Below are 14,170 nucleotides of genomic sequence, written 5' to 3' on the forward strand. Positions count from 1 at the left end.
ATGGCGAAGCGTAACGAGAAGAAGGCATCTCTCAGTATCTCTTCGTGGCCGTGGCCCTGGCCATCTACGTCGTTCTCACGGCGCAGGTGGGGTCGGCGGCGGCCGCTGGTAGCTACGCCGGCATGCACCGGTAGAAAATGGGCCTTTAGTCCCGGTTCGCAAAGGCCATTAATCCCGGCTGTGCAACCGGGACTAAATATGCGCGACTAAAGCCCCCCTTTAGTCGCACCTCTTACGAATCGCGATTAAAGGCCCGTCCACGTGGGCGCCAGGAATCCGTCGGGGCGGAGGACCTTTAGTCCCGGTTCTCGTGGCTAACCGGGACTAAAGGCCTCCTCCGCAGGTTTAGGGTTTTAGCCCCCCTAAACCTGGTTTCTTTTTAATTTGTAGTGTTTTATTTCTTTTATATTTTATTTTGTGTTTTATTTTAATTTTGATGAAGTTTCAGTACACATATTCTACGCTACTATATACATGCATATGAAATTTCAAACAAGAAGAATTCAAGAGGAATATATAATATATATTCAATCTCGGGTGACCATATACAACTTCGAACAAGTTTCCATACACAATTAGGATGGATGACCATATACAACTTCGAACAAGTTTCAATCTCGGGTATGCATATAAATTTCTTCGTCCTCGGTATAGTGTTCTCCTTTAGGATTGATGACTTCCCTCATGAAAAATCCTGCTAATTCATCTTGAATTGGTCGGAAGCGAGCTTCTGGACTAAGCCTCCTCCGCAAGTTATCCGTCGCCTTCCGCACGCTATCCGATGCCTTCCGCTCAGAGGTGTGTCTCCGGATGTTCTCACAAACATAGTATCCACATAGATTGGTCCCCGGTGGCTGCTTATCCACATTAACTAACCTTCTAAAATCTAGCTCATGTTTGAATTCACCGACAATTTCTTCTGAGAACCGTCTCCAAACCCTACAGGGCAAAGAAAATTAAATGAACAAGGGAGTTATTAGTTACTTGATATTAGGAAATGAACGAAAGAGACCGATCGATATAGAGCTCAAATGATTGAAAATAATTACTTTTGCAGCATTTTTCTCATGTCGGCCCAACGCTTTGGATCCGAATCCATAGAGTCCATGATTAGAACTCTGGAGGTGTGAAGTTCAATATTTAGCAGAATCCAGTGGAACCTGCGGACACGTTACATGCACAGTCATGCATAACTCATCGATTAGACATACCATGCATGGAGTAAACAAAAGAGAATGGGCACAAGAGAGAAACACTCACCCAAAATGGTAAGGAAATAGAATATGACTTTTGAGTTGATGCTTTCTAAGAAACTTGTACAAGTCTTTCTCCACGTCTTCGGGGTGATTTTGTAACACATGTCCATTAACGATATGTGGGTCAATGAACCCAACATCATGGATGTTTCTTATTTTGCATTCCCAAATCTTCAATCTGCATAATAGCGTACGCAACAATATAGTTAGGACATATATATATATATATATATATATATATATATAGTGCAGGCAATGAAGAACGAGATGAGGTAGAAATAAATCACTTACAGAACGTAGCAACTCAGCATAGATTTGTCGAGGTCGCGCAGATTGAACAGCTGGAACAATTCACTCATATGAACTTGTACAGAGTACCGTTTGGTGTGATGCTCCTCTGTAACATCCGCATAAACATATTCTTTGTCGGCCCATGTTATGAATTGCTTGTACCAACGTAGCAGATTTCGCATTTGTGGTGGTAGACTCTTTTCCCGCGCAGGCTCGACGAGAGGCCCATTCCGCACATATTGTAATGCTATCTCACATACTGGCGCATCCTCAAGGCCTAAGAAGGCACGAAGAGTCAAACCCATCTCGGACGCTTGTTTCATGGCACTCGCTACAGTCAATCCAAGTGCTGCCGCAGCTGCTATGATCTCGGGGTCCTCTTCCGGACCGGCTTTCACTATGAGCGGGGGGATCGATTGTTTATTCTGCATCCCGAGCTGGTCAACTTGTTTCCCGCTTTTTTTACTTTCTTCTTTCTCCTCCTTCAATATTTTTGCTTGCCTACGAAGTTCATGTCCATAGTCGTCAGGCATATTCAGCTCGGCTTGGGACGGTGTCGTCAAAAAATCCTTAGCCCACTTCTTTTGCTTCTCAGTGAATACTTGCTTGGGCTCAGGCTCTTTTTTCGCCTTCGTATCCGCCTTCCATTTCTCATAATGAGCAGACGCGGCCAATTTGGTTTCAGCTTCACTAAGTTCCCAAGGCCTTGGGAGGAGAGGCTTCAGTGATGGCTCCGGTACCCTTGTGGTCTTAGGTACATAAGGGTCCGGGTTAATAGTCCAGGAGCGGGTTTCCTTGCTGTCCGCCTGCTTCTGCTTCTTCGCCGGAGGTGGATTGGGGGGCGTCGTACCCGCCGGAGGAGGATTGGGGGGCGTCGTACCCGCCGGAGGTTGTGGATCGGGGGACGGCGTCGAATGGCGTGAAGGAGGTGTAGGTGAACCACCACGACCACCACCACCGCCACCACCACCACCACCACCATCGGAGGGGGGTGGACTTGTTAGCCTTGGCGCCTCGCCTGGAAACACTATGTACTTCTTTTTCCATAGAATGATCTGGCGCTTGACATCTCCAAGTCTTCTCTCCCCTTCGGGTGTAGCTTTGTCAATCTCCAGGTCCTCAAACCCTTGGACTATGTCTTCCACCGTGACACGAGCATAGCCATATGCAATGGGGTTGTTGTGGTGGAGTGCTCCAGGTGTACAGGGTAAAGCACTGCCGGTAGCTACCTTCGTGGAAACGTTCCCCACGGGATAATGCAGATCACATTCTTTCATCTCCTTTACATCATCCACGGGGTAGTGAGGCTCCGGTGCACGAATCTCGATCATCGGTGCATTAGCACCAGGCGGGGCATCCGTGGAAGCCACGCTGCTTCTCCGCTGCTGGCTTCCGCGATCCGCTTCATGATCTTCATGCGGCCCTGCAGCCGATTTTTCTTTTACTAGTTCATGCACGGTCTGCTTCAACTCATGGAGTTCCGATGCAAACTTCGCCAGAAGATCTGCATCCCGGTCCGTCTTTCTCTTACGGCTTCTGTAACAGTACGGGTCATTGTCCTGGGAAAACCCTACTTTCCACGGAACTCTGCCTTTGCCTCGTACACGTCCTCCGTGTTCATCATTCCCGAGGGCTGTTGTCAGTGCGTCTTTCTCTCTGTTGAACTTGATCAAGCCCTCTTGAGCTTGGGTCATTGCGTCAATAAGGGCTTGGGTGGGAGCAAACTTTTTCTTCCGGTGAACACACACCCCTGTCTCCGGGTCTAGCGATCCCCCATGCCCGTACCACCAGCTTTTGGCCCTTGGGTCCCATCCCTCTGTACCTAGAGGGATTCCTCGCACCCTCAGGTCCTCCTCCATCTTCTGCCACTTAGGCTCCGAAAGGCGGTATCCTCCTGGCCCCATAATATGATGGAACTTTTTCTTACTCGCATTATCCTTATTTTTTTCGATATTTCCTTGAAATGCTCCGATTTCTTTTGCCTCACAAATTCTGGCCAATCATCTTTCAGTTTCTCATGTTGTCCATTGAAATCCGGAGTCTTGCCCTTGTTGACATAGTCACGGGTTAAATTTTTCTTGAAGTTCCGGAATGCTTCGCCCATCTTCTGAAGAGCGAACTCTTTAACTAGCCTCCTCCTCTCACGTCCACCCGGAACCTCGTTACCGAATTCATCGACTTTGTTGTATTCCGGAGGTAGAATGAAATGTTCCATAAGCTTTCTCCAGCAATCCTTTTTCGTTCTCTTGTCGACAAAACTGAAACCAAGACGTGCCTTCTTTGGCTCCTTCCATTCCTGGACGGTGATCGGGACGTTGTCTCTAACAACGACTCCGCATTGGTTGATAAACTTTGAGGTGTGCTGTAGGGGCTTGCCGGTTTCACTGACAAAATCAATGGCATATGTTTCTCCTGTTTTCATCGCCTTGGATTTGCCACGCTTTGTCGTACTCGATCCGGCCGAGGGCTAAAAAAAGAAAGAGAGTCGCGTGCGTTAATACATATGTATTCACATTTCAGTAAGTTTGTATCACGAGAGGCTCAATGTATATATATACCTCGCCGGAGGTGGTTGCTACTTGCAATTCGAGATCGTCGTTTGTTGACGGTTGACCTCCGTCGACAATGTCCGTTCCTTCACCTTCTTGATCATCAACAATGTCTGTTCCACCGTCAAGGTTCAGAAAATAAGAGACTACATCCTCTTCTTGCTCATATTCTGAGCCCGGCACATAAGGAATCTCGTTGTTTATGGTGCCCATTAAATAACGTTCAGCCTCCGGATCCCTAAGCGGCTCGGCTCTATCGTCCGCCATATGTCACTCCTGCATGTAGTAAAAATTAATTAAGTATAAAGGAATTAAAAAATAAGATTAAGGGGACATAGAGAAGTATTTTGTTTTTCCTTTTCTTTTTCCTTTTCTTATTTTGTTTTTCCTTTTCTTCTTCCTTTTCTTTATCCTTTTCTTCTTCCTTTTCTTTTTCCTTTTCTTCTTCCTTTTCATTTTCCTTTTCTTATTTTGTTTTTCCTTTTCTTCTTCCTTTTCTTTTTCCTTTTCTTATTTTCTTTTTCCTTTTCTTCTTCCTTTTCTTTTTTCCTTTTCTTATTTTGTTTTTCCTTTTCTTATTTTCTTTTTCCTTTTCTTCTTCCTTTTCTTTTTTCCTTTTCTTATTTTGCTTTTCCTTTTCTTATTTTCTTTTTCCTTTTCTTCTTCCTTTTCTTTTTCCTTTTCTTATTTTGTTTTTCCTTTTCTTCTTCCTTTTCTTTTTTCCTTTTCTTCTTCCTTTTCTTTGTTTGAGGAGGACGGCAGGCGGCGGCGGGCGGCGGAGGACGGCAGGCGGCGGCGGGAGGCGGAGGACGGCGGGCAGGGGCAGCGGGCGGCGGGCAGGGGCAGGGGCAGGGGCGGCGGGCGGCGGGCAGTGCAGGGCAGGGGCGGCGGCGCGCACAGGGGCAGGGCAGGGGCGGCGGCGGCGCGCAGGGCAGGGCAGGGGCGGCGGCGGAGCTCACTGGGGGCAGGGGCGGCGGCGCGCAGGGCAGGGGAAGTGGGGGGCGGCGGAGCTCACTGGGGGCAGGGCGTCGGCGTCGATCGGCGTCGGGGCACCAGCCTGGCGGCGTCGGCGTCGATCGGCGTCGGGGCAGGGCGTCGGCGTCGAGAGGAGAATGGGAGGTGGGGGAAAATTTACTAAGTGCTGTATATGTAGACAGAGCATTAGTCCCGGTTGGGGACGCCAACCGCGACTAAAGGTACCCTTTAGTCCCGGTTGGGGACACCAACCGCGACTAAAGGGTACCTTTAGTCGCGGTTGGTCTCCCCAACCGGGAGTAAAGGTTCTTTCGCGCCGCTTTCGTTCCCGCGCGGAAAGAGCCTTTAGTCGCGGAACCGCGACTAAAGGTCCTTTTTCATATACTTTTCAGAAAATACAAATAATATATCAAAAAATTCAGAAAAATAAAACTAATTCATTTTAAAATCTTAAAAATAGAAATAATATATCAAAAAATTCAGAAAAATAAAACTAATTCATTTTAAAATCTTAAAAATAGAAATAATATATCAAAAAATTCAGAAAAATAAAACTAATTCATTTTAAAATCTTAAAAATAGAAATAATATATCAAAAAATTCAGGAAAATAAAACTAATTCATTTTAAAATCTTAAAAATAGAAATAATATATCAAAAAATTCAGAAAAATAAAACTAAGTCATTTTAAAATCTTAAAAATAGAAATAATATATCAAAAAATCCAGAAAAATAAAACTAATTCATTTTAAAATCTTAAAAATAGAAATAATATATCAAAAAATTCAGAAAAATAAAACTAATTCATTTTAAAATCTTAAAAATAGAAATAATATATCAAAAAATTCAGAAAAATAAAACTAATTCATTTTAAAATCTTAAAAATAGAAATAATATATCAAAAAATTCAGAAAATAAAACTAATTCATTTTAAAATCTTAAAAATACAAATAATATATCAAATACAAATCATCCGGATTCGCCATCGTACGTTTTAATTCACATGATCCATTCAACAAAGTTTGGTACAATAAATTATTACACATCAATTCTTCCCTTGTGTCCCTGCTTGCTTACGATTGTGCCGTATCCATGGAGCATCCTCATCATTTAACTTAATGCTTGGGTCAGTGTTCACTTTGAAGGGCGGAATTTCACCAAACATATTATAATCTTCTGACATGTCTGTCTTGTCCTCCACTCCCACGATGTTTCTTTTCCCTGAAAGAACAATGTGGCGCTTTGGATCATCGCATGATGTACTGATCGTTTTCTTATCTTTCCGTTTCCTCGGTTTGCTACTCATGTCCTTCAAATAAAAAACCTGAGCGACATCTTTGGCAAGGACGAATGGTTCGTCAAGGTAACCAAGATTGTTGAAATCCACCATTGTCATTCCGTATTGCTCGTCCACCTTTACCCCACCTCCTGTTAGCTTGAACCATTTGCACCGGAACAAAGGGACCTTAAAGGAGGGTCCATAGTCAAGTTCCCATATCTCCTCTATGTAACCATAATATGTGACCTTTTGCCCATTCTCGGTTGCTGCATCAAAGCGGACACCACTGTTTTGGTTGGTGCTCTTTTTATCTTGGGCGATGGTGTAAAATGTATTCCCATTTATCTCGTACCCTTGGAAAGTCGTTATAGTCGAAGATGGTGTCTTGGCCAACATGTACAGCTGATCTCCAACATCATTGTCATTCATTAAATGTTTTCGCAACCAACTGCCGAAAGTCTCCATGTGGGCCTTTCTAATCCAGGATTCAGGCTTCCCCGGGTTGTCCGAGCGTAAAATATTCTTGTGTTGCTCGAAGTACGGAGCCACCAAGCTGGAATTTTGCAGAACTGTGTGGTGTGCTTCAGTCATAGAATGACCGTCCATACATATCGTTGATTTCCTTCCGATCGTGCCTTTTCCACTTAGTCTCCCCTCGTGCCGCGATTGAGGAATACCAATCGGCTTAAGGTCAGGAACATAGTCAATACAGAACTCAATTACCTCCTCATTTCCATAGCCCTTGACGATGCTTCCTTCTGGCCTAGCACGGTTACGAACATATTTCTTTAATACTCCCATGAACCTCTCAAAGGGGAACATATTGTGTAGAAATACAGGACCGAGAATGGAAATCTCTTCGACTAGGTGGAGCAGGAGGTGCGTCATAATATCGAAGAAGGATGGTGGGAACACCAACTCGAAACTGACAAGGCATTGGACCACATCGTTCTGTAACCGTGGTAGATCTTCTGGATTGATTACCTTCTGAGAGATTGCATTGAGGAATGCACATAGCTTCACAATGGCTACTCGAACATTTTCCGGTAGGAGCCCCCTCAAAGCAATCGGAAGCAATTGCGTCATAATCACGTGGCAGTCGTGAGACTTCAGGTTTTGGAACTTTTTCTCCGCCATGTTTATTATTCCCTTTATATTCGACGAGAAGCCAGACGGGACCTTCATACTGCTCAGGCATTCAAAAAAAATGACCTTCTCTTCTTTGGTAAGAGCGTAGCTGGCACGACCTTGAAACCATTCCGGATGCCGGTCATCTGGGTCTTTCAAAAGTTGCTGGTCCTGCCGTGCTTCCTTTGTATCATTTGTCTTCCCATACACGCCCAAGAAGCTTAGCAGGTTCACGCAAATATTCTTCGTAACATGCATCACGTCGATTGCAGAGCGGACATCTAGGACTTTCCAATATTCTAGCTCCCAAAATATAGATTTCTTCTTCCACATGGGTGCGTGCCCGTCAACTCCCCGCGGAACTGATTGTCCGCCAGGACCCTTTCCAAAGATGACTTTCAAATCCTTGACCATATCAAATATCTCAGCACCAGTACGTTCCGCAGACTTCGGCCGGTGATCTGCCTTGCCGTTGAAATGCTTGCCTTTCTTTCTTACGTTATGATTTCGGGAAAGAAATCGACGATGACCCAGGTACACGTTCTTCTTACAATTACCCAAACGTACACTTTCAGTCTCATGTAAGCAGTGCGTGCATGCATTGTATCCCTTATTTGTCTGTCCCGAAAGGTTACTGAGAGCAGGCCAATCGTTGATGGTTACAAAAAGCAACGCTCGTAGGTCAAATTCCTCTCCTTTGTGCTCATCCCAGACACGTATACCAGGTCTGCCCACAACTGTAAAAGTTCATCAACTAATGGCCTTAGGTACACATCGATGTCGTTCCCGGGTTGCTTTGGATCTTGGATGAGCACTGGCATCATAATGAACTTCCGCTTCATGCACAACCAAGGAGGAAGGTTGTAGATGCATAGAGTCACGGGCCAGGTGCTATGGCTGGAGCTCTGCTCGCCAAAAGGATTCATGCCATCAGTACTTAGACCAAATCTTATGTTCCTTGCGTCAGCTGCAAAATCTTTGAACACTCTGTCGATCTTTCTCCATTGCGTTCCATCAGCGGTGTGTCTCAACTCCCCGTCGGACTTACGGTCCTCTTTGTGCCATCGCAACGACTTGGCATGCTTTTTGTTCCTGAACAGACGTTTCAACCGTGGTATTATAGGAGCATACCACATCACCTTGGCGGGAACCCTCTTCCTGGGTTTCTCGCCCTCAACATCGTCACCAGGGTCATCGCCTCTGATCTTATAACGCAATGCAGTGCATACAGGGCATTCATTCAAATTCTCGTATTCACCGCGGTAGAGGATGCAGTCGTTAATGCATGCATGTATCTTCAGAACCTCTAAACCTAGAGGGCAGACAACCTTCTTTGCTTCGTACGTACTGGCGGGCAACTCGTTATTCTTCGGAAACATATTCTTCAACATTTTCAGCAAATTTTCAAATGATGAGTCAGCTACACCTTCCTGTGCCTTCCATTTTAGCAAATCCAGTGTGCAGCCCAGCTTTTTCAGACTATTATCGCATCCTGGGTACAACGACTTTTTGTGATCCTCTAACATGCGATCCAAATTCTCCCTCTCCTTGTCAGTTTCGCAGCGTCTCCGTGCATCAGCAATGGTCCGACCAAGATCATCAGCGGGCTCATCATGTGCCTCTTCTTCACCTTCACCTAACCCTTCCCCACCTTCAGCATCATCCTCCATGAAAGTATCACCGAAATGATCATGATAGTTGTCATCGATATCATCCCCTTCTTCATCTTCTTCCATTCTAACCCCTCTTTCTCCATGCTTGGTCCAACAATTATAGCTTCGCATGAAACCGTGCCGAAGCAGGTGCATGTGAACGTCTCTTGAGGAGGAGTAACCCTTCTGATTCTTACAGACAGCACATGGACAGATAATAAAACCTCGCTGCTTGTTCGCATTTGCCACTACGAGGAAATCTTTCAAACCCGTAGTGAACTCGCCGGAGAGTCGGGGACCGTACATCCATTGCCGATTCATCTGCATTATTATTATATAAAGTATATAATTAACCATCATGCATTTGTTAAACTAACTAGCTAGAAATAATACAAATTAAACAATGAACTACACACATGCATATTTTATCAATGACACATGAAAGGTTCAAGTTGCTAACCGCGATCGCGGAGGAAAAATAAATGAGAAAGCTCAAGTGTGGCTCGGACACTTCATATCATGTTTGTTTCATGCTCTCGGGCATTTCATCGAACACCTTGTGTGCATAGGAGGAACCAAAAGCAAACCCACCACCCCCCTTCTGAATTGTGGCTAAGTGAAGTGAGCTGAGTCCTATATATAGGGATGGGCCTTTAGTCCCGGTTGGCCTGGCCAACCGCGACTAAAGGCCTTCGGGCCAGCCTGAGGACCTTTAGTCCCGGTTGGCCAGGCCAACCGGGACTAAAGCCCCTCCCGTCCGCCAGCTGTCGACCGAGCGCGCTGGGCCCAGATAGTTGGTCGCGAGTCTCCTCCCGGACCGCGACTAAAGACCCCTTTTGTCGCGGTTCGATTATTTTAGGGACTAATGAGGACGTATGGAAGCCTCTGTTTCTACTAGTGCTGGCGGCACCTGTGAGGCAAGTAGTGCAGAAGTACATGGATATCAACCGGGGCTTCGGTGCTGGCCTCATCCGACTCGTCTTCCACGACTGCTTCGTCAGGGTAATTAAAGGCTTAAAGCTGCTCTTACGTACTGCTGCGGTGGTTCATGAAAAGCACGCTTTATTTTCTTCTCTATCGGATTACTAGATCACGAATCAGTGAAATTATGTATCGATCGGTGCAACTAATTTTGAGTAGTAGTGCCAATCTGGAGGCTGGCTAGCTAGCTAATAACGGACGATCGTATATCACTGTCCGCTAATCAACAACTGCCAAACTAACTAATGTGCCTGCCTTGTAACACAACTACCAGGGTTGCGATGGATCCGTGTTGCTTGACAGCACGCCCAAAAACACCACCAGTGATGCTCCCCTGACGCTTGCTGGGAAGACGGAGAAGGCGTCGCCAAACAACGGCGGCCTGCGTGGCCTCGAGGTGATCGACGCCATCAGGCTCAGGCTCGCCGAAAAGGGTATCGGTGTCAACGTCTCCTGCGCCGACGCCGTCGTGTTCGCGGCCCGCGAGGCCACCTACATCCTGAGCAACAAAACAATCAAATACGAGGTGGACGGGCCGGCCGCAAGGACGGCGTCGTCTCGTCGGCGGAGGACCCGGGAAAACACCTCCCTAACCCCACCGACAACTTCCAGCAGCTCCTGCAAAGCTTCATGGCCAAGGGCTTCAACCTGGTGGAGCTCGTCGCCCTCTCCGGCGCACACTCCGTCGGCGTCGCCAACCTAACGTCGGTCGCGCACCGATTCGGAGCTCCGATCGTCCGCGGTGAGATGAGCCGCACGTACAGTGCAGTCGTTGCAGCTGAAGTGCTGAAACACTCGGGTGTGGTAGAGAACAACGTCCGTGACTTCGACGATTCGAACCGTAAGCTCGCTGGTTACCAGGCCAATGGGGTGGTGGACTTGACGGCGGTGGGGTACCTGGACAACAGCTACTACAACGCCAACTTTCAGAACATGGTGCTCTTCAACTCCGACTGGGAGCTGACGACGAACGAGACCGCGAAGCTGCACATGACATCGTACAAGGAGAAAGCCAGTTTGTGGAACACAGCCTTCGCCGACGCCATGACCAAGCTCAGCAAGATGGTCGAGTCCAAGGACCCACTTTACGAGATCGGGAGCAGGAGGACATGCAATGTCACCAACCAGATGTCCTACCCTTGATTAAAGCCCGCGCGTCAAGATTTGAACGAGACAAGACATCCACGCACGACGTTTAATAATTATTCGTTTTTTCTAGTAGAACAATCATTTGTTTATCATTTAATTTGCTGAATCTCTTGGCCTATGTTTTCTTCTTCTTTTGAACTCATCTTTTGATGTTGACTCTCTTCGCTACACATGTGTAAAAAGCATACACTTACACACGTTTTGAAATAATAACCAGACCGAAATAGCAACGTCTCACTTCGTCCGATCATTTGGTGGCCAGACGTGTATTGCACCTCGGAAAAGTTGTGGCTACACCATGAAACAGGTTTCCGCCCCTTTTTATAGACTAAGACATGTATCTGTGCCTTACAACGGGAGAAATAAATGGCTACACGTTCATGGCGATCCATCTATGTTGTCGCATTTGCTCTTTGCAACCGGCCCCGATGGTGGTCTTGCCGTCCAGCTATTCACGCGACCATCGTCTATCATAAGGCGATGAGCTTTATCATCAAACTTCGACATGCCACTTTCGTAAGCCCCTCCTTGCATCGATTTATCATTTTGCGGACTTGTGATAACAATGGGTGCCATACATATCCCATCTACACTTCGTGCATCACTGTCACACACTCCCACGGTCACGGCCGCGCTCGCAATGTGCTCCTGGTGCGCGCTGCCACGGTGGCCGACCAAGGCCAGAGCAGGCACAACATCGGTGACGCCGCGTCAAGAGACGTCGCAGTTCGTGGGTGCGGACGGAAATAGGGGATCTCGGGCTGTTTTCAGTTCATGCGGGTCGATCAAGCTCCCTCGCTCCGGCCTGCGACGTCACTAGATAAAAGCCTACAAGTCTGGAATAGCAGCCATAGTAAAAGGCGGGCGGAGTATATTCGATGGCGACGCGTACTACACAACAAAGTAGAAAAGACAGCCTCTTACCTTTTCTTTTTTCTTTTTTGCGGAAAGAAAAGATAGCCTCTAATTTCCAAGCCCCTATATCTGGGGATGAATTTGCTTCTACGTCTCGCCACTTGGTTGAGAATGACCCTACGGTAAACCGGTTCACGGCACGTGTATTAAATTGGGATATGACCGTGTACATTGCCGTGGTGACTCTAAGTTTGTGTTCAAAATTTTCTGAACGTGCGTATCTACTTGATTGGTTCGTCTAGCGTTTTCTGTGTTGTGTAGGCCAGCAATGATGGTTGAATTCGCGGTCTGCAGCATATCACCGACATTCCTTTTGTCATATGTCAGTTGTGCATGCGTTTGATTTGATCACGTATGTTTCTTTAGAGGGCTGCATGTGGTAGGTCCGGCGATTGTTATTTACGTGGCTTCGTTTGCATGCGGCTGCTGTCCTGCGTTCGTGGCACGAGTGTTGATTCTTAAGACGGTGCCGCTGTCGACGTTGGTTCTGGGCGCCTTCTCCTTCTTTCCGATCTAATCTAGAGACCTTGTCGCATGCATCTACCGCCTTCCCGTAAGGTCCCGTTCGATCACTCCACCGCCGTACTTGGCTATATATAAGAACGGGATTGCTAAAACTCAGCTAGCTGAGATTTATTTTGGTCTCGTCCATTTTGTCAGCCGTTGGATTAAAAGCGTAGTTATTCGTGCGAGATGAGCGAACCGGCTGTTCGTGTCGTCGTACGAGCAGTGCAGGCCGGTGGCCCATGTAGGGAGCGCTGGAGCAGCCTTTTAAGGTGGCTTTTTTTTTCTTTTTATATTCAGAAGCTAAGCTTGTTTCTCTGTCCGATGCCACCAAGCATCATTGTCGCATTTGTATCTCTCTGTTTCTTGTCTTCAGCAGCGGTTGTTTCTTTTTCCTAAGAGATCCTTTTCCATTGTTTGAACGTATACAATTTTTAGTACTTTATTTTATGTAAAATAATTGTTGTAGATTTTTCAAAAAAAGTAGATTTTTTAGTATAATTATTAATAGTTGTTTTACCAGTAGTTGCAGTTGCATGTCTACTACTAGACATGCAACTGTATGTGTTGTAATCCGATTGAAACTGGGGTCAGAAGGAGGTTTGTTGGGCTAGTTGCATGTCCATCACTAGAGTTGCAATTGCAAACATTGTAGTCTGACTGCAACTACAGTTGTGTTCAGGTTGTTTTTTCTCAATACAATGTTTTTTCCTTTTTATGATTTCTATTTCTTCTTTTGTATAGAAAGTGGGAAAGAGTAGTGAGATGAAAGGGCCCAACTTTTTAATCATTTCATTTTCTTTCTTTGTTTTTAAAACTTTTACTCATATATATATATATATATATATTCTGTCGTTCGCGTGTAACTGCACACACAACCAAACTATGCACAATTTGCAAGAAACATAATACACACACAACCTTTCTACTGTCCAACTAGTTTCAGTTATAGTTTCGTTGTTTGTACTTTTATTTCTTCCTTTCTATTTGGAAATATATATTTTTTAGTTTTTTTAATATTTTATTGTTTTAAAGGTTGTGTGTGTATGCCGGTGAAGTCTTTTTTCAATTTTTTTGCTTATTTTGTTACAGTTGCAACCGCCCCAACCCGGGCGCAAGCGCAACTCAGAGCACCGTAGTGCAACAGCAAGACCTACCGCAACCGGGGGTCGGAGGGAGGGTGTCAGCGCCGGCGAAGTCTTTTTCAATTTTTTTACTGTATTTGAAACCGACCCAGCTCGAGTGCAACTACAACTCAAGAGTACGGTCGTGGGTTGTTTTTTTAGGGGGGTGGGGGTTGATTGTAGTTGCACCCGTACCCCCCTAGTTGTGTGCTCGTACTCTTGTTGGGTCCTATTCGTGGCCCCCAGTTGCAAGTTGACCATCAACTCACAACTACGGGGATGTGTGTTGTGTGTGTGTGTGTCGAGGGTCCCCAACTGCATGTCGATAACGGACTTGCAACTAGGAGTGTTGTGTGTGTTTGTCTATT

At 46.0% G+C, this 14,170-nt stretch overlaps 1 pseudogene; it reads left to right on the plus strand.

The window, feature by feature from the left end:
- On the plus strand, positions 1-11,253 carry LOC123165376 (peroxidase 5-like; annotated as a pseudogene).
- The last annotated feature ends 2,917 nt before the right edge of the window (positions 11,254-14,170 follow it).

This window comes from Triticum aestivum, chromosome 1D (assembly GCF_018294505.1).
Source record: "Triticum aestivum cultivar Chinese Spring chromosome 1D, IWGSC CS RefSeq v2.1, whole genome shotgun sequence".
In the NCBI taxonomy this organism is placed as follows: Eukaryota; Viridiplantae; Streptophyta; class Magnoliopsida; order Poales; family Poaceae; genus Triticum; species Triticum aestivum.